The following is an 18,968-nucleotide window of genomic DNA, read 5'->3' as shown; positions in this document are numbered from 1 at the left end:
TCTAAATGCATTGTCTAAAAAGAACAATGCTTCGTTAGAAATATGCTTGGAACTATATCTTTATAAATCAGTCTTGGAAAAGTTTCATAATCATCGAACCATTTTTATTTAAACACCACTTCTCATGGAGATTAAACTCAACATAGACCTTCAAAGTCCTTAGATTCTGAAAGTGATATACAAGTAGAGGTCTTAATTTAATATCACCAGCAGTATATCTATCACAAGAAGCGTTAGCCGAATTTTGGAAGCTTCAAAGGTTGGAGTTTATTGTTCTTCACTTGAAATAAAAGTCCTAACAGGTGATTCCAGAAAAGCCCTGTTTCAGCAACATTTTACATTTGTTGTTGTGTAGCCACCTTCAACAATAATTTTCTTCAGCTTCTCAGAATAATTACTTGCCACTTCTGTATCTGTACCGACAGTTTCTCCGATATAGCTATTTAAACATTTATCTTTATTGTCACATATTTTTGTATCATACACGTTACAATATGGCAGAGTTTTTCTAGCGTATCAAACTTTTAGAAAAGATCGAAGTTTAACGTCCAGCGTAAAGGGATTAAGTTGTACGTTAAGCTTTTTTTTACATTCTACTTTCATTTCTATTTGATGGCTCTTTCTAGGCATCTTAAATAAGGATAATATATGTTAGTAGTTAAATCCAATAATAGCGGTAATAGACAAGAAAATAGTAGAATAGAAAAATTGTAAAATTCAAGGGAAGTTAGTGATGTACTGTGTCGGGAAAAGATAACAAGCTTATTCGGGGGTAAAATATAAATGAGAAAATGAAAGATAGGCAGAAATCAATGGAAAAATGTAGTGCTTGATTAAAATTTATAACAAGATCCATGTCAGCTGGATTGGTATGCACACACACACACACACACACACACACACACACACACACACACACACACACACACGCTAAATACAGGACGTAAACGCATCAGCATCTGTTGTCAAGCGATGTTGAGGGGGACAAACAAAGACACACAAACATATACACACACATACATTTTATATATATATATATATATATATATATATATATATATATATATATATATATGTGTGTGTGTGTGTGTGTGTGTGTGTGTGTGTGTGTGTGTGTGTGTGTGTGTGTGTGTGTGTGTGTGTATATATATATATATATATATATATATACATATATATATATACATACTTACACAGACACCGTATATGTTATATACACAAATAGATAGATAGATAGATAGATATAGATAGATAGATAAGTTCATTGACTGATTGATTAATTGACTGGTTGGTTAAATGATTGATTGATTGATTGATTGATTGATTAACCAAGTAAAATTCATATGTCAAAGAGCACTAAGTTTATGAACTATAGCATTAATGTTACGAGCGTCAACATGACACAAACCAATTAAACATCTACGTTTATACATAACATAATCGTTTCTTCACTTGAATCATGTCGGTGCAGTATCAACCTTAACGCTTTTAATGGTAGTAGCTTCGAATCGGAGTCCAGCCATCTATTCCCCCAACAATTTCGAATGAGCGTAATTGAAATTGTGTTTATGGATAGAAATTTTTTTTCTTTTTTTTTTTCTTGTAAAGAATTGATAGTTAAAGTCAAAATAAAATAAGCTTCTGAAAAAGTGATCGACCATACCGAATCACAAAAGAAGTTTTCTAGGAGTTGCTTTACCAAAGCCTGAGCCGTCATTCTTCCTTTCTGTCGGGAAAGTATTGCAACAGAATGGTTTCAACTATTTCACTTTGAAGTGCGAGTTTAAGGGAAATAACTAAGACTCGAAACTGCACCATAAACCCTGCTTTTATGGTAGTATCCACCGTCCATCAGAGAATAGACAATTTGCAGCTAGCGCAATGAAACATCTCGTGTACTTTGATGAGGGTGATTTGAAGAAAGAGGTCACTGTTGACGGTTTCATTTCCATGTTGTTGTTTAAACACAGGTCAGCCCTGAATCAAGCACATCCATGACCAAAGCCATTCTAACATAAGCATCTTTTTTTTTTTAACAACATACCGTTTCTTTAAGAGGGAAATCTGGCTGCTATTTCTCGCAAGTCTTTTAGATAAACTTGATAACCATCACAGTCACCTCACCAGCTATTATAACAATGTGACCTCGTTTACATAATGAACCCCTCAACATCACAAGCACACACACACACACCACTGTTATAGATGTGGTCTTGTTTGCTAGACAACATCATATCACGATCCCCCCCCTACCATCGTAATTAATTATGCAGCCTTGATCAAAGTCAACATCTGTCCATCTTTCAACATAATAATTCGAAAGAATTTGAAGTTACAGTACTATTTACCTTCTGTTCTTCTGATCGATGAAGCAAATGCTACTAAAATATTCAGATCGATTAAGAAGTATAATGTGTCCATTTTAAATACCAGTAAAATACTCGGGTCAGGTCATGAATTTCTCTCCTTTCCCTTCTTTAAGTATGAATAATCTACTCGGGTCGATACAATGAAGTATTTACCATTTCTGCTACTTTCTGAAAATTTCGCCTTGATCCTAGTATTAGTCGAGGGAACTCTATTATATGGTTATGTCCAAAGTTAAGTATTGTTTGTAATGTTTGAAAAGATTGGTATTTGTAGCGAGTACGTTCGTATAAAAGAGGATGGCCGTGCACTGCAATAGATTTATAAAGAATCCGTTATTGTTGCAGTATATGATGATGCATAGTGAATGAGAAAGCATACAGCATGGTTAGCTAGTAACTGAACTAATAAAGCAGGCACACAAAGCAGGCACACAGTAAGGTTTACTTAATGTAAATTTAAGGTAAAGAACATGGACTGTGGTAGAAGCAGTAGAGGAGACGGGATCAGGGGACAATTGCGGGCAGTGGCAACTGTACTTATAAGCACATTATATTGCACTAAGTATAACAAATGTAGAAATAAGTTAAAAGAACTGTAATTTCTAGTAGCAACAGAAGGAATTGAGGGAAAGGTCAGTCACTGCAGTAACATTAAAATAAGTCTTATTAAATGCAGAGATTTGTTAACAAACTCGAGAGGATGTGAGTAATTGGATGAAGATGGTGTAGGTGGTGGTTCCAATTCGATGGTGAAGGTGTCAGTATTACAATGAACATGTGAGAGTACGACGAATGAGATAGTGGTTGTGCTTTTTGCTAGTTTCAATTGGCGGTGTTTGTGACGATGGCACATGTTAGTGTCCAGTGAAGCTTAGACTCCAGTCAGCTTTGATCAACCAGACCTATGATTAGAGGCGCTCCTGCCGTGGCCACCCCATCTGTTTATATATCTGCAACTATATTGTCCTTTTTTTTTTTTTTGTTTTGAGATGGTAGCGTCGAATTGAGGGAATCAAGCTGGAAATGGGACGATTGCACCGCGTCTCCCTCGTTAGCTTATGGTTGCAGTTGTCGTTTCGCTCCGGGTCAGCCCTGATTGAGCAGATCTGTTACTAAAGGAATCTTATCTGTGACCACCGCGTCACTATGCAGGCAGTATCCATCCAATACAATATTATTCAATGTGCTCTTCCTCTTTTAAGACAATAAGGTATGACAAAGTGGTGTGCAAGCTGCTGTTTCCAGCAGGCCGAGTAACTGAGTCGAAAGTCCCCGTTGTTGCTGTAGATGGTGATGATAGTGATTCTGTTAGAGGGAAAGTTGCTGACGTTTGAGAAGTTTGTCTCGATAATGCAAGGAATGAAGGTTCGGCCGTAGATTGCCAAGTCGGTTCCCCTGATAATAATATACGTAAAAATAATGCAATATCATCAAATTTCACAAAGCTCACTGAATGCGGGTAAACTCTTTCAATTGGCATATGTAATAGACAACTCACTGTACACGCGCGCACGCACAGACCCCTTCCCCCCCCCCCCACACACAAACAACTACACACTATTTATGATACAGAATTATGTTTTCTGTAATGCAGTATTTTTCATATATTTTTTTTTATTGAATAGTAATGGGCTCTCTGGTAAATATCATGGCTGGCACCCCACTTTAATTCTAGCCAAGTAACAGCAGTCTGAATGTAAGAGAGAAAACAGAGAGAAAGAGATAGACAAATAGTGTGAGACAGAGACTGAAAGGCAGCCAGACAGATACAGACAGGCAGAAAAATCGGTGGCAGTCGAGGGTTATGTAGACGAAGCTGTGTAATGCTAGCTATTGCTATATATACCGCTGGATACTGACACAGCATCGGCCATTACGTTTTGTTTTTGTTTTTCTTGTTCCGTCTTATATAAGGCGGTGGACATTTCACATAACAGACGAGACAGTGCAGCAATACATACATACATACATACATACATGCACATGCACGTACGGTATGCATGAAAATAGGAAGAGAGAGAGAGGAAGAGAGAGAGAGATAGAGAGAGGAAGAGAGAGAGAGATAGAGAGAGGAAGAGAGATGCGATGCATGATGATGTTGATCGTGAAGGGTGTGGTGGTAGTGATGGTAGTGTAAAAAAGAAAAGATTAGGTGGTCGCCTCGATAAACACGAGAGGTGAGGTTGATTGTGAATAGAAGAATTTATAGCAGAGATTGTAGTAGTGATCGTTTAAATAAATGGTGGTGTTTTGTAGAGGTAACGGTGCTGATGACAGAGGTGGCAGCAGCGGGTGTTGATATAAATGGTGGTTGTGGTAGCAGTAATAGAGACGGTAGTAGTCTCGTTTATATAATGATGGTGGTGTTTTTTGAGGAAGTTGGTGGTAGTGGGACACTGATACTGATAGTGGCGAAGGTTTGATAGTGAATTCGGGATAGTAGTATTGATAGAACGGTAATGGTGGTGGTGGTGGTGGTGTAATAAAATGCATTCATTTACAGAGAATTACGCATGGTTTCCGAATAAAAGTACAGATAGTTCCTTAATCATCCGTGATGAGGATAACTGTCTGGCGATTAACAAACTATTCTGGAGTTGTTTCTGTAATAACGCTGTTTCCGTGTGTAATATGTATGTATATGTAAGTGTGTGTATGAGCGTGCACATGTGTGTGTGCGCGCGTGTGTGCGTGCGTGTATGTACACGTGTGTGAGCGTGTGCGTATGTGTGTGAAAGAGTGTTTTTCCGGATGTATATAAAGAGCGGGAGAGAGAGAATGTTATATTCAATAAGCATACAAACTTTGCTATGCCATTAATATTTAAGTATATGAAGTTGCGTACTTTATATGCGTGCGCGTGTGTGTATCATCGCTGCTGCTGCGTAACCGAATATTTAAAAAGCTCGTTTCGAGATGCCGGGTTTGATTTCACCACCTGGTATCTTAAGTTAGTATATTTTACCACATCGTCGAGTAGACCTACGCGTTGTGACTGAAATAAGGAAGATGGAAACAGTAAAGGACCCATCGGAAAGATTGTACATACAATTCAAAGGTCTAATATATCACATTGGTTCTGCGTGAGGATTACGTTTATGGTGCATGTGTCTGTGGAATAACAAGCCAATAAGTAGCAGTTGGTCTAACAACTAACAGAGACCCTTTTATTTTCATAATCATGACATTGACATATCTTCAAGAATAATAATTTCTAACAGAGGATACAATTTTTAAGAGATTGATATAACTGGATAAATTTACCCAAAATACTGAAGTAGTACTTTAGGCAAAAATCCACTTCGAATGGGATATGAATTCAGTATGCAAAAGAACAGCTAAATATCATGAGATACGTTGTTCGACGCAGTCAAGCGAATCTACCATCTACCAGCGACACCAGTACTTGACAGGTACTTTGTTGTATCGAATCCGAAGGGATAAAAGGCAAAGTCAATCCCGGTACCATTTGAACTCAAAACGTAAACGTAAAGTCGGAGGTAATGCTACTAAGCATTTTGTCAGGTGCGGTAACGATTAAGGCAGCTCGCCGCTTTAATGATAATAATAATAATAATAATAATCCTTTCTACTATAGGCACAAGGCCTGGATTTTTGTGGGGCGGGGGACAGTCGATCACAGCACTTCACTAGTACTTAATTCATCGACCCCGAAGAGGATGAAAAGCAAAGTCGACAGACGAAAAGCATTTCGTCCGGCGTGCTAAAGATTCTGTCAGCTCGCCGCCTTGATAATAATAAATATGATGATAATAATAATAATAATAATAATAATAATAATAATAATAATAATAATAATCCTTTCTACTGGAAGCACAAGGCCTCAAATTTGGGGGAAGGGATTAAGTCGATTACATCGACCCCAGTTCGTAACTAGTACTTGTTTAATCGACCCCGAAAGGATAAAAGGTAAAGTTGACCTCGGCGGAATTTGATCTCAGAACATAGCGACGGGCGAAATACCGCTAGGCATTTCGTCCAGCGTGCTAACGATTCTGCTAGCTAATCCTTTCTAGTACAGGCACAAGACCTGAAATTTGGTGGAAGGCGGCTAATCGATTACATCGACTCCAGCACTCAACTGGTATTTATTTAAATCGATTCCGAAAGAATAAAAAGCAAAGTCCACCTTGGTGACATTTGAACTCAAATTGTAATGTAAAGCCGGAAGAAAAGCATTTTTGTCTGGCGTTGCTAATGATTCTACCAAGGCCTCCTTTTTTTCTTTGCTTTTCTTTTTTTCTGTACAGAAGATATAGTTTAATGATCAAATTGGCCTTTGCATTTGACGGGAAATTATTTTATAATTGAATCAGGCAAAGTCGAATTCGGCGCGATTTGAACTCCGAACGTATGGGGACTGAAAATAGCGTATAAGGCGTTCTGCTTATTGCTTGACCGAATCAGTCATCCACCAATAACAACACAACAACAACCATCTAAAAAAAAAACAACAAGCTTCACGTTGTTGAGAGGGAAGGAAGAGCAACAATAGTAGCATTATTCGTTGTTACTGCTATCGTCAGAACAAGCACACCAGGGGCATTTCTAAAATATGTCATCTTATGTAAGACCAAAACTATTATAACTGCTCATCTATTTCGTTTTCTTTCCCTCATAATTCTCATTAAACATCACACTGTGCTACACATGCTACAATATGTCACCGACTACATTACGCAAAAATTTATTCATCTTTTGCAATCTGTATATTTCTCATTAACGAAATAACTATATTTATATACGCCTCTCTCTCTCTCTCTCTTTCCTTCTCTCTCTCTCTCTCTCTCTCTCTCTCTCTCTCTCTCTCTCTGTCTAGCTCTCTCTCTCTCCTTCTCTCTCATTCTTTCTTTCTTTTTTCTCTCTCTTTATCTAACTTTCTATCTACCCATTATTCTGTTGCTTCCTTTGTCTCTCTATGTATGAGTGTATGTGTACGCGCGCGTTTATGAAGAGTGAGAGGAAACGAGAGAGAGGAGGGAGAAGAAATACAGTGACAGACTCAGAGTGAGACGGAGAGAGAGAGAGAGAGAGAGAGAGAGAGAGAGGAATACTGAAAGATAAGCATAAAAATAAACAAAGCAATTGGCTGAATCCATCAATCTGATTATCATTTCTCTCTCTTTCTCTCTCTCCCTCCATCCCTACTTCTATCTTTTTACCTATCTATATGTATGTATGTATGTATGTATGTATGTATAGGGGAGAGAGAGAGAGAGAGTGGTTCGTATGCACGTATGCTTATGCGTATGGAAGCATGCAAGTATATACATACATACATATACATATATATATATATATATATATATATATATATATATATATATATATATATATATAGCATATCATCAATATATATATATATATATATATATATATATATATATGTGTGTGTGTGTGTGTGTGTGTGTGTGTATGTGGATATGTACAAATACATACCTGAGGCCTGGCCTGTCCATCTTGATAAACCAAGTATAACTGTAAATGACTAAACGGCAAACGTAAAACTTGCTCTGTCGTTACGGCAACGGCGGTGAGGTTGGTGGCGATCATTGTAACGTCGGTGGTTTCGCTGCTCATTTGCTGTGGACTTGACCATGCTGTTTGTTGGTGCTGGTCGCTGTGGTTGGTATTAGTAGTGGTGGTGGCGGCGGTGGTGGTGGTGATGGTGGTGGTGGTGGTCGTCGTCGTCGTGGTGGTGGTGGTGGTGAATGTAATGGTTTTGGCAACGAGTAGCGGCAGTGGTTTCGATGATTCTTCGTATAGCTACGGCGGCGGCTGTCGCAGGTATAACGGGCTTTAGTTGTTTTCGACGACGACGCCGCCGTCGCCAACTCTGACGACGACGATTCTGATGATGATGATGATGATGATGATGATCTTAATGATGGTGACGACGACGAAGACGACAAACAACGATGATGGTGGTGGTGGTGGCGGTGGTGGTGTGGTGCTATTTTGTTTTCTATGTTGATACACACATACACACATTCACACACATCAACACATACTCTCTCTTTCTCTCCTTTCTCATTTTCTCTGTATGTATGTATGTATGTATGTATGTATGTATGTATGTATGTGTGTGTGTGTATGTGTGTGTGTTCACGGATTACATCCGAGGAGACCGAGTCGCATAAAGAACTCAATATAGAGACAGAAGAGTAACAACATTTTATATAAATATTATTTATATAAAATTATACATATATGCACACACATATAGATAGAGAGAGAGAGAGAGAGAGATACTTATACATGAGTGTGCGCAAGTGTATAAAATAGTAAATTAAACAGTTATATAACAAAATTAGAGTAAAGTTATTGTAAATATTCGTAGTTGTGCTACTGGACCGTAGAAAATATGTATATGTCTACATGAATACATATATATATATTGTTTTATTTATATATATACATATATATGTTATATTCATACATACATATCTATTTATCTACACACACACACACACACACTTATATATTGCTGAGGAAAAGTACCTCAGTTATGTTCTGCGAAAACATGCGGTAAGGTCTTTCTCTCTCTCTCTCTCTCCCTCTTGTTTTCTCTTTACTCTTTCTTTCACGCGCACACGCGCGCACACACACATACATACACGCGCGCTCACATACCCACAACTACGCACGCGCACACATATTCATAGTGTTAACTCATAAGTGTGAAGCAGTCAGTCACAACGTGACAAAGATGTTGGCAGTGTTCTTAAGAAGAACGACAGCAAATATAACAACCGACACACAGTAACAACAGCAGCAAACATTACACCACAAACGGCAACAGCAAACAATATGAAGGAAATATCTACTACTACTACTACTACTACTATCCCTACTACAACTATCGTTGCTACTGCTGCCATTATTACCCCCTCTTCGTTATCATCACTACTATCGTCATGACCACAGCCATTATCATCATCACTACATCAACCAATACTATCACCATTACGCCAATCGCCATCTTCACCAGCATCGTTGCTGCAACAGAAGCAGCCATTTTATAAAGCTGCTCGTACAACAACGTTATATAACAACCACAATTACCGTTGAACGAGGCAGCTATTTTAAATGGTACACTGTAGTTTAAAATTGCCTTCCCACTCTGCTCGTAAAAAAACATAAGAATCTCTCTCTCTCCCTGTCTCTCTATCTCTCTCTTTCTCTCCCTATAGCTCTTTCCTTCTCTCACCCTCTTTTCCCTCTATCTCTCTTTCGTCTTCTCTCTCTCTGTATGGATATATATATATATATATATATATATATATATATATATATATATATATATATATATATGTATGTATGTATATATATACACACACACACACACAAGTATTTGGCTAAAACAATTCCCAAAACTGTCCCTGCCTTTTATGTATCACCACTGTGTCTCCCAATATATTCCCTGTCCACACACATATAACGCACAAACGGTGTTTTGTTTTTACAAACAAGTGAAAGCTTGAAAAATTCCACACTGAAAATCGGAATGCAAAAACCTTTCGTTCTTCACGTTCATTGAATTTAAATAAATCATATTTAACTCGAAAAATTTCCGGTTGTTAACCTAGTTTTTAATCACACCAACTCACACACAGAATATACACGTAAATGCATATCGAAAAAAAGAACAACATAACATTATAAACACACACACACACATATTGATCAGAAATAATGAAAATTACTTTTGTATATTTAGATAAGGACACAGAAAGTCTTTGGAGATGGAGTACTGCTTATATGTGTTTTGTGTATGTGTGTGTGTGTGTGTGTGTGTGTATGAGCGCGCGTATAACTGTGTTCGCTTCTCCATCATGAAGTCTCGATTTCGATTCCGGTGCCTGACATCTTGGGCGAGTGTTATTTCTCACGTCTCAGGTGGGCTGTCAATCCTTACTTCGCCAGTGAAGTTGAATGTATGGAAACAGCGTGGAAGCTTGTCGGATGTTGTTGTACGTGGAATGCAAAAGTTCAGCTTCAGCACATTGTGTCAGCTAATCTATCATAAAATTACATTAAGGTGACATTTGTCTGTGGAATACGCTGCTACTTGCAGACTAATTCAATGATCCCAGTAACTTAGCTGATCAAACACCTGAATACTCTTGGCTGGAAATTCTGACCAAGATTCAATGTATATATGTATGGATGGCTGTATGTATGTCTGCGCATATGAATTATGTATGCATGTATGTACGCACGTACGTATGTAGGTACATATGAATGTACGTATTACGTAGGCATATACGTATGGTGAGTAAGTGCGTGAAGCGTGCATGCGAGCATGTCTGTGTGTATCTGTGATTGTGTGTATGCGTGCGTGCTATATGAGTGTATGTGTGCATGCATGTATGCGTTTGCGAGCAAGGCACTCAAAACCTGAAGTAGAGCAGGTTGATTTATTTACTAAAATTTTGACTCTCAAAGGTCTAGACGAATTCTCAAGTGGAGGAAGGAGATGGGGTTAGTTTTGTAAGCGCCACTTCATACATACATACATACATACATGCATACATACATATCTATACATATTATATATTGTGTGCGTGGGTATGTACAGATATATTTATATCTATGATGATGATGAACCCAACCGTGAATTCCGACATAGGAAGCTTCCAGTTAGTCGTTCTAGTTAGTTGTTAGATAATTTGTGAAGCAGCTGAGTATTCCAAAGACACGTAATTGTCATTGAATCAGGATGATCCGGTGTGAACAGGCATAGACGATCCGAATGACCTGTAACAATTTCCGTTTATCTGAATAAACAAAGTTTGGGTCTACCCGAGGCTCTGAAAGAGGCACGTGCCCCTAACCCCAAGCGCTGGGATAAACAGTGAGACCTCAAGTACTCAGTTATACCTGTTAATACATTATAGATAGATAGATAGATAGATAGATAGATAGATAGATAGATAGATAGATAGATAGATAGATAGATAGGTAGGTAGATAATCCTCAGATCTTCCATTCTCACAATAAATATATATATATATACACATACATACATACATACATACATACATACATACTCACACGCATGCACATACACACAAACACATACACTTACATGTGTGTGTATGCGTGTGTGTGCGTGTGTGTGTATGCACGTATATAGATACACTCACTCACACACACACCACACACACACACATACATACACATACAAACACACACTGTATGACTAGATAGTTAAGAAGTTCGCTTAACGAACCTACGTGAACCGATCCCTTAGTGGCATCTTGGACAAGTGTCGTTTTCTACAATCTCGAATCAACCCCTTGCTTTGCAAGTGACATGGAGAAGACGAAACAGGACAGAAGCCCATCGGACGGGTTAGAACACTAATTCAAAGATACCAGTTAATCATGCATAATTGGTCACGCTGATTTTGTAAATTACGTAAAGAGTACACGTGTCTGTGGAATGCTCCGTCACTTATCCGATTATTAAATATTATAATTCAATAAATAAAAAGTAATTTAGTCGATCGAACAACTGAATATTCATTGTCGAATGTCGAAGAAACTGCCATTCGTCCATACACACACGCATATATATATATATATATATATATATATATATATATATATATATATATATATATATATATATATATATATATATATATATATATATATATATATATATATATATATATATATATATATATATATATATATATATATATATATATATATATATATATATATATATATATATATATATATCCAGTGGTATCTCTCTGTCATGGTTTCAAATTCTGACAGAAAGGCAGCAATTTCGGAGAAGGGATAGATCGACTACATCGACTCAGTGCTAAACTGATAATTATTTTATCAACACCGAATGGAGAAAAAGTAATGTCGACTTCGGTAGAATTTGAACGTAAAAACGTAGTAAATGCCGGTTAGCATTTTTTCCCGGCGTGCTAACAATTCTTCCAACTCGCCTCGCTCGCTATTTAATTATCCAACATCATCTAAGTAAATTATACTTCGGAGCAGAAGTCCAGTAAAGACTAAAACGTGTCCCTTGCTGTCACCAATCGGCTTTAAGTAACAGATCAGATCATTTTCAATTTGCATTGTCTAATTTAAACAAAATTTCGATCAACTGATAAGAAGGTTCGGATCCACTGTGCAGTTTATTGAGCAAGTGTCTTCTTATTTCTTTATTGCCCACAAGGGACTAAACATAGAGGGAACAAACAAGGAGAGACAAAGGGATTAAGTCGATTTCAACGACCCCAGTGCGTAACTGTTACTTGATGTTGTGGTCAGCGATCTATCATGGCAATATATATATATATATATATATAGAGAGAGAGAGAGAGAGAGAGAGAGAGAGAGAGAGAGACGTACACACATACATTAGTAATAACACTAAACTTTAGGCTGTGTGTTGACATATATGCATCGGAATTGTAAGAAGTCGAAGTCTCAGATTTGTAGAGTAAGGTAGTAAATGAGATGGTAAATTGTTCCATGAACGTGCATTCACAGACGTTTGCTTTCACTCACCTAGGAGTGAGATGCTTATCGAGAGAAAGGTACTCCACTGAGTACGCTTCGACGAGGGATGGTAGCTTCTTGTTTCTTCTTCCAATTTTTTTTCTAAATAGAGAAATTAATCAAATGCTCGTATGTGAATTTCTTATGAATTTCAAAAGCCACCATATTTGGCTGAATATATTTCAGCACTTCGCTATCCTAAATACACTATGTGAGGTGAAAATGAAAATTTTCTCACATCTGATGACAAAGTAAAAGCATTTCAGAAAAAGAAAGCTATGCTACAAGCTCTCTCTCTCTCTCTCTCTCTCTCTCTCTCTCTCTCTCTCTCTCTCTCTCTCTCTCTCTGTGAGTGTGAGTGTGAGTGTGTGTGTGTGTGTGTGTGTGTGTGTGTGTGTGTGTGTGTGTGTGTGTGTGTGTGTGTGTGTGTGTCTTTGTCTGTAGGTATCTGTGTGACAGCTTATGTGCGTGTACATAACGTACCTTTTTAATACTCCGCGTATTCAAAACTCTTTATTCTCTCCCTCTCTCTCTCTCTCTCTCTCTCTGTCACTCTCTTCCTCTCTCTCTTTCTCTCTCGTTAACTTCCAATCTGTCACATTGTCCACTTCTATAATTTACGACCCCCGCTATTTCCCTTTTCCAAACTCCTCTTTCAGTCTCTTTCAGTTAATACCCGTGCGCGCGCTGCTTGCTGTCCCTTTGTTATTTCTCATTATTCTTTCCAATCTCACACCCTTATCTCTGCTTCCCAGTTATTTGTCGTCTGTCTAATACAAGCAGAAGAATTTTTCATTGGATTCATGTCTCTTTATATTACTTCTTATGATAATTTATTTCAACCACATTGTTTTAGTTTAACTCTACTTATATTATATCAGTTCAGTTTCTGTGTATTTGTCTTGCTTTCCCTTTATATGTGTAATTTGTTTTTTGTGTGCGCCGTGCGACGTTGTTCTTGCATTTGCACCTCTACTTCTTGACAACCAGCATTGGTTTGTTTATGCCACTGTAACTTGGCTTTTCGACAAAAAGTAGATAGAGTTAGTACCACATTTTGAAAATGTGTTAGAGGTCGACTTGATCGCCAAAACCATTCAAAGTGGTACCCCCACCATAACGCAATCCAATAAAAGAAAGAAGTAAAAGAGTATGTGATATATATATATATATATGTGTGTGTGTGTGTGTGTGTGTGTGTGTGTGTGTGTGTGTGTGTGTGTGTGTGTGTGCATGTACATATATGTGTGTGTGTGTGTGAGCATATATATGTATGTATGTATGTATGTATGATAGATCGCTGACCACAACATCCAAATTTTTTTTTCGCCGTGTTTTTCTTCTTGTTTTTCTCTGTATTCTTTCTGTTGAAGAGCGTAGCTCGAAACCTTAAAGACTTTCTCTATTCCCGAGCGTTAAATTAATACATCCTTTTGTTGTTTATACCACCTGTCCTCGTCTGTTGTTGTTTTTTTCGTAAATTCTCCCATATATATATATATATATATATATATAATAATAATAATATTATTAGGGACAAAATCCAAAATTACAGGTAAAAAACTCAATTAAAATCAATTTATAAAAAATTAAAATTAAATTGAGCCTTATAGATAAAGTATATAAAAAATATATATAGTTTTAGGGAAAATAACCAATTTTCAAGAACTCATCGATGAAAATCCACTATCACATATAGAAAAATTAATAATTAAAAGCACAATAAATGAGTATAATATAAAGTAAAGTAAATATCATAAGATAAATATAATAAAAAGGTTACACGTGTTTCATAACCAATTTTCAAATAGAAAAGAAATTTAAATCGATTAAAATCAATTGAAATTATCGAAAATAAGTTCTATTCAAAAATATAGCTACTCGTCAGATCGTAAGTAGAACAATAATTAGATATATATCTCAACCAACAATAAGTACCAAATGAATTAATATGAAATACTTATTATATAAAGATAGAAAAATTATTTTTAAAATATCATAATATCAAAATAATAACCATTCAATAATCATCCCTTCATCCATAATAATAACATGTATATTATATACAAAAAACATCTTACCTAAATTATCATTGTTTTAAATTATCATTGTTTTAAATACAAGTTGAACGAAGTTTAAGTTTAAAATAATAATGAAGATAAAATTAGTACATAGTTAACCGGTGTAATAGTTAAAGCTATACTATTTAAAGCTAAAGACGTTTATTTAATTATGATTAAAGATCAATTGAATAATAGAAAAATACAAGATTATTTATTTCTACAAACGTAATAATAAAAAATATGAATGAAAAAATTATGAATGGAAAAAATTATGAATGAAAAAATTAGGAAAGAAAAAATTATTAAGAATAAAAGGTTAAACTTTATATATATATACAAAGTTTTGATTTTAAAAAAACTTTAACGATATTATAAACTATAAAGATTAATAATTAATCAAATAATATTAATAAAAAATAATCGAAAATATATCAACACTATTCCAATCGAAGTTCTAATATTATGTTGAAATGAAACTATAACTTCTAAATAATATAGTGTTAAATAAGTTATCTATTAAAATAATCTATAAAGAACCAATGATAATTTAAAACAATGATAATTTAGGTAAGATGTTTTTTGTATATAATATACATGTTATTATTATGGATGAAGGGATGATTATTGAATGGTTATTATTTTGATATTATGATATTTTTTAAATAATTTTTCTATCTTTATATAATAAGTATTTCATATTAATTCATTTGGTACTTATTGTTGGTTGAGATATATATCTAATTATTGTTCTACTTACGATCTGACGAGTAGCTATATTTTTGAATAGAACTTATTTTCGATAATTTCAATTGATTTTAATCGATTTAAATTTCTTTTCTATTTGAAAATTGGTTATGAAACACGTGTAATCTTTTTATTATATTTATCTTATGATATTTACTTTACTTTATATTATACTCATTTATTGTGCTTTTAATTATTAATTTTTCTATATGTGATAGTGGATTTTCATCGATGAGTTCTTGAAAATTGGTTATTTTCCCTAAAACTATATATATATATATATTTCCCCACCATTGCAGGTGCTCCATCTGTTGCAACACTGCCGAGTTTATTCAGTGGAACATTAGCATTTGTTAAGGTTCTGTCAAGCGCATTTTTAATGTCAACACCACGAGTTGTTTTTTTGTTGTTTTTTTAATGCCACTAAGTCCAACATCTCATCTTTCTCAGTTATATCAGAGGAAACAACGAATAGACACTGCCAGTTATGGATTGTCTTGTACATCTGTTCATTCGTCAAGAGCTAAACAGGATGCAAGAGAATTTTTAAAATCATCTTGCATTTTGCTTGCAACATCAGCACTTCTCTGAGAGATACACCTCTCTGTAGTGTGACGTGAAACCGGTGTATGTGAAACCGGCTATTAGTCGCTGAAGTCTTGTGTTATTTGGATCTAACACTGCAACAACTTTAGCTATATTCTTCTTAACAAATTCGCCATCAGAATATAGGCGTTTAGCATGAGCAATATTCCGTAACATAACATGACTGGCTTCAGTCGTTGTATCAGCTTCCTTACTGAACGTTGTCAGCAGTGTCAGCTGGCTATGTACTGATGCTTTTAACACAGTTAACTTGTTTTTCCTTAATTCTGATTTAGGTGGATAATCATAGAAAAAGATTTTGTGATTTGTTTCATAGTGGCGTTTCAAATTAGTGGCTCGGTAATAATTATAAAGCTTGAAATTTTCCTTATTTACCTTTTATATTAACTGCAATGAAGAAAGGAGCTCAGCCAACATATTTCCACGAGCTGCATATTAAAGGCCAGAGAGCCACATGTGGCTCGCGAGCCGCGGTTTGGCCATCCCTGGTATATATATATATATATATATATATATATATATATATATATATATATATATGTGCATGTGTGTGAATGTGTATATAAATGTATATATACATGTGTATACATACATATATACATACATGCATACATACATACATACATACATACATACATACATACATACATACATACATAGGAGAAATCTGCAGTATACATGGTAATGAAACTACTACACGGAAGCAATCTAGATGGAAAATAAAACTTGAAAAACGCATCAACAATTTGTGCCGCCATATTGGATGGTTAACCACGATAATAAAATGCAAGAGGAATAATGAGTTTACACCTCATCAATTACATCTTATGAATAAATTAACGAAACTCTATGGTGACTTTTCACACCAAACTCTTGTGGGAATGTTAATTATGCTAAAACACGAATTCAGGGCGCTGAGCATAAATTTTGCAACCACAGGTAAATTTTTGAATGAGAGTGTATAATTCACAGGTTTGCTTCTAACCCACAGCCATTGTACGAAGAGATGAAGAAGGAAAATATTACCATTAAGGAAACTTGATACACAATAGAAAACAGGTTTCCCACATTAACTTTTGCTTCAGAATCCTTATTCTCTTACCAATCTGGTTCGTTTAGGTAGTGATATCTGCGGCTTGTTGACTTTAACTCTGTACAGGTCCGATAAGGACTTTACTGTTCCTCCTCTTGTTCCTGTGCCCCTAGACATACGGTTAAAATGTGCTTCAGGATGCAAAGAATTACCCCGCTCTACAAGCAAAATGAGTTCTCTTCTTTACCCCAGATTTAAAGTTGTTTGGGTTGACAAGAGGTCAGCTACAGCGTGCAGGAGGATGTCGCTCTAGAGTTCTTCCACACCAGCAGTCGCTAAAGTGCCTAAACCTGCTGTTTCCGCTGTCCCTGGCAGACGAACCCGACCAGTTTTAATACGGTGAACTTCATTTATTGCCTCTCAGATTCTCTGCACTATGAGCCATTTCCTCGCCTCTAGCAATCGTATAACTTACTTCTTGGTTATGTATTTGCCATATCCTAGCCTTCCCTAACAAATCACACCAAAGACCTCCTGGGTTCAGCATGTTTCAGCTTCCTTCGCGACCCCTTAGTCTTGTTTCCTACCTCCTGTGGCCATCTCGGCTTACCTGACTCTCTCACCTTCTATTGCGGTGTACTACTGTGTACTGTTTTTACCACCACCAAGGAACATGGCGGGCTTTGAGTCCAGTGGAGAAGATGGCTGCGTGATCACGTAGAGAATTAAACCCAGTGAAATGTTGAAGTCTGACTATCTTTAGCACTCAGGTCTCTGAGATCCCAATATTTCAAAAGAAAGGAATCTAGTGTCTTAGGAAGAATGCTGCCTACCCACAACAAGCGCATACGTGCATGAGCATACACACGCACATCACATGTATGTATGTATGAATACACGTACCTGAAGTCTGTAAGATGCATAGGCGTGTTTTCAAGAATCGAAAACGTGAAAGAAGGACAAGAAATTTATCTCAGAGAGAACAGACCTGTTAAGAAAAGACACTCCGTAAGCAGCTCAGAATATATCACGTGATCAATTTGAAAGCATAGATGATACACCAAGTCTTACATTGTTTCTAATAATATTTACAGCCCGATGTCTATATATAAGTAATAGGAAAAATAAAGAAAAAAATTGGCTTACTGTTCACAAGGTTAGTTTTAATTATTTACATTATCTACATTTGACGGATATTCGTCCTCATCTTGTTTGTTGTTAACACAACGTTTCGGCTGATATACCCTCCAGCCTTCGTCAGGTGTCTTGGGGAAATTTCGAACCTGGGTTCTCATTCCTATCGATGTTACTATTATTATTATTATTATTATATTATTATTATTATTACTAATCAGGTCGCTGCCGTGAATCGAACTCGGAACCTTGGGGTTAGTAGCCCGCGCTCTTAACCACTACGTTCTTTTAATTCTTTCAGTCATTTTTTACTGCAACCTTGCTGGAGCACCGCCTTGAAATGCTTTAGTCAAACAAATCAACCCCAGAAATTATTTTTTAAAGCCTGGTTCTTAATCTATCGGAATCTCTTGCCGAATCGCTAAGTTACGGGGACGTATATACACGAACACCGGTTGTCAAA

The 18,968-nt window shown here is 36.2% G+C and overlaps 2 long non-coding RNA genes across 10 annotated transcripts in view; one reads left to right on the top strand and one right to left on the bottom strand.

Moving 5' to 3' along the window:
* Nucleotides 1-8,474, bottom strand: part of LOC149131612 (uncharacterized) — a 145,414-nt gene extending 136,940 nt beyond the window's left edge. The window contains exon 1 of the long non-coding RNA XR_016237549.1: nt 7,830-8,474. This is a non-coding gene — a long non-coding RNA (uncharacterized LOC149131612). The remainder of the gene's footprint in view (nt 1-7,829) is intronic.
* The window catches only part of LOC106868233 (uncharacterized), a 469,773-nt gene that overhangs the window by 121,100 nt on the left and 329,705 nt on the right, over nt 1-18,968 (top strand). The window lies entirely within an intron of this gene.

This window comes from Octopus bimaculoides, chromosome 20 (genome assembly GCF_046866305.1).
Source record: "Octopus bimaculoides isolate indiv1 chromosome 20, ASM4686630v1, whole genome shotgun sequence".
NCBI classification, from domain to species: Eukaryota; Metazoa; Mollusca; class Cephalopoda; order Octopoda; family Octopodidae; genus Octopus; species Octopus bimaculoides.
Note: the sequence above shows the minus strand (reverse complement) of the source record. Positions and strands in the feature narration are given on the sequence as shown.